Source organism: Heloderma suspectum, chromosome 10 (genome assembly GCF_057233095.1).
Source record: "Heloderma suspectum isolate Gila_16-S chromosome 10, 16-S_ref, whole genome shotgun sequence".
Classification (NCBI taxonomy): domain Eukaryota; kingdom Metazoa; phylum Chordata; class Lepidosauria; order Squamata; family Helodermatidae; genus Heloderma; species Heloderma suspectum.
This window is the reverse complement of record NC_139467.1, coordinates 28,223,601-28,226,981: the sequence shown is the minus strand read 5'-3', so window position 1 is coordinate 28,226,981 and position 3,381 is coordinate 28,223,601.

Genomic DNA, 3,381 nt, shown 5'->3' with positions numbered 1-3,381 from the left:
CTCCATTCCCTTCTAAATTAGGCTGCCAAGATGTTAGAAAGCTAGGTGGAGCAGAACCAGAAGTGGACAGGACTGTGAGCTCAGTTCTGGTACTTAAAAACGAATTATTTGGCTGTGCATGCGCTCAGAAGCACCCTTGTTACTTAATCCTAAGAGTATATTCCCCCTTCCCCAGACTCTTATTTTGTATCTGGCTCTAGTTGGTTGACCTTTAGTAAAAACAAACAAACAAACAAACCATAATAGGTCCTACAAGCTTGATGTCTGCCCACCCCTGACCATTGCTGAGTGGTAGAGCACATGTTTTGCATGCGGAAGGTCCATGTTCAATTCCTGGCATCTCCAAGTAGGGCCTTGTCTGAAATCCTAGAGAGATGCTGCCAGTCAGTATAGACCAGGGGTGGGCAACTTGTGGCCCTCCAGATGTTTCGGCCTACAATTCCCATAACCCCTCACCATTGGCTATGCTGTCTAGGGATGATGGGAGTTGTAGGCCAAAACATCTGGAGGGCTACAAGTTGCCCACCCCTGGTGTGGACAATACTGATCTAGATGGACCAATAATCTGACTCGGTATAAGGCAGCTTCCTATGTTCTATGTGCTCAAGGGTTCCAGATAGGAATCTTTCCCCCCAGTCCTATCTGGAAATGCAATTTGGGCCCTTCTGCATGTAAACCATAGCAACAGAAGAAGAGCCATGCTGGATCAGACAAAAGGCCCATCTAGTCCAGCATTCTGTTCACACAGTGGCCAACCAGCTGCCAACCAGGAAACCACAAGCAGGACATGAGTGCAACAGCACCCTCCCACCCATGTTCTCCAGCAACTGGTGTGCATTGGCTCACTGCATCTGACACTGGAGGCAGGATAGAGCCATCAGGACTAGCAGCCATTGATAGCCTTCTCCTCCATGAATTTGTCTACCCCCTTTTAAAGCCATCCAAATTGGTGGCCGTCACTGCATCCTCTGGTAGAAAATTCCACAGTTTAACTATGCGCTGTGTGAAGAAATCCTTCCTTCTATCTGTCCTGCATCTCCCACCAAACAGCTTCATGGGATGACCCGTTTGGATTCTAGTATTATGCAAGAGGGAGAAAAATATCTCCCTAGCCATGCCATGCATAATTCTGTACACCTCTATCATGTCTCCCCTTACTTGCCATTTTTGCAAGCTAAACAATCCCAGCTGTTGTCACCTTCCCTCGTAGGTGAGTTGCTCCAGCGCCATGATAATTTTAGTTGCCCCTTTCTGCCCTTTTTCCCACTCTACAATAACTTTTTTTTAGGTGTGGTGACCAGAATTGGACACAATATTCCATGTGTGGTCATATCCACAGAGTTGTATATGGGCAGTACGATATTGGCAGTTTTATTATCAATTCCTTTCCTACTTATGCCTAACATGGAGTTTGCCTTTTTCACAGCAGCTGCACACTGGGATGACATCTTCATCGAGCTGTCCACTAGCTGTCCACCTCTGAGCTACAGTTCCTCCCCTTAATTTATAGGAGTCTGAAGTTGCTTCTCCTACCTGCAAAGCAATCCGAGATCAAGAAGCCTGCCTCTGCAGCAGCATCTGTTCATGCCATAAAGAGGGAGAATTGGAGGAGGAGCCCATTAAACCTTCAGCTGAGGTTTGTTTGCAGACCCATCCAGCGGTGTGAAGTAAGAGCGCCAGTTGTGGGACGCAAAGTGGGTGGAGCTTGCTAATATAAATGGGTGGGGACTAGACGTGCTGCTGCAGGGCTGCCTGCTTTCAGCTGCAAGCTCCGCCCATTGTATGCATGATGCACCTACTGTGGGCAGGGTCACAGCAGCGGGCATGGCCTTGCCACTATTGTGTTTAGAAGCCACCCCTATTGTGTTTAAAAGCCTCCCCTACTGGAGGCTTTTAAACAGAGGCTGGATGGCCATCTGTCAAGGTGCTGTGGTTGCATCCTGCACTGTAGATTCTGCATTAAGCAGGGGTTTGGAATAGATGACCCCCAAGGTCCCTTCCAACTCTATGTTTCTATGATGGGGGAGATTTGGACTAGGGGTTTGCAGTGGTGGGAAAGGGTGAGTTTAACCAGTGGAGGCTGGTGGCTCCAATTTCAATGGGGCTGTGAATCCATTCTGGATTTCAGTCAGAACCAGCCAGAACTCTAAAGGAGCTATCCAAGGTGCTGAACCTGTTTTGTGGCTAGGGTTCAATCTGAAACAAAGCCAGTGTGGTGTAGTGCTTAGATAGTCTGACTAGGATTGGACAGACCCAGGTTCAAATCCCAACTCAGCCCTAAAACTTATGGAGTGACCTTAGGCCAGTCACTATCCATCAGCTTAACCTACCCCACAGGGCTGTTAGGAGGATAAAATGTTGGTGGGGGAGCACCATGTGTGCCACCTTGAGCTCCTGGGCAGGAAGGGTGGAGTATATAAATAAAAACACACTATTGCACACTGGCCTTCCACATTGCATCAGCTGTGTGGCATCTTGGAGGAACTGGACATGTTGGTTCAGGCAGCACATCTGACCCTCAGCCAAAGCACAAACTCTCTGATGCAGACATTCTTTAAGACAGGGATGAGGAATGTGTTTCTCTCCAGATGTCGTTGGCCTGCAACTCCCAGCATCCCTCACCATTAACTATACTCGCTAGGGCTGATGGGAGCTGCAGTCCAGCAACATCTGGAGGGCTCATATTCCCCAACACTGCTCTAAGAAGCCAAAGAAAAGTGAGGTCTTTGGACCCTGAAGGACTCCAGACTGAGAAATGAGTTGGAGATAGAGGCAGGTGCTTCTTTAAACATCCATTTTCCAGGCAGGAATCTGAAGATGTCACTGCCAAAGGCTTCTAAAGGTGACCCTCCCAACTTTTGAAATGATTTTGATGAGCCCAGATCAGTTTTACAGCTCAGGTGACTTATTAATCACTCAGTCATTTTGGCTGTGCCTTGACTCAGAAGAGGGGATCACGCTCTGCAGAAATGTGGGTATCTTGTAGCTTTCACACCCCCGGCATGTGTTGATGCACAGTTGCTAGCAGTACCTAATAGCAGTCAAGACAGATAAACGTTCCAGACGTTTTCCTCCTTCGAGGGAGATAAATTAGCCCAGCGTACCTTGAGTTTATTTAACGAGCACAGCTTGAATATCCAATAGAGACTAAACTGATGGAAGGGATGGGTTGGGGCACGGTGGGAGACAGAGAGAGGGAGAAGGAGGAAGGAGTCTGCAAACTCATTCCCATCTACATGCTTTTGTGATTAAAGAATGAAAGGAAGTCTTTTAAAGGGCTTGGCGAGAGATGTTGATTTTCCCCCATGTGGAATGTTATGTCTGTATCCCAGACTTCACCACCAGGCCCACAGGAATTCTGGAGGAGAAGAAGAAGAAGAA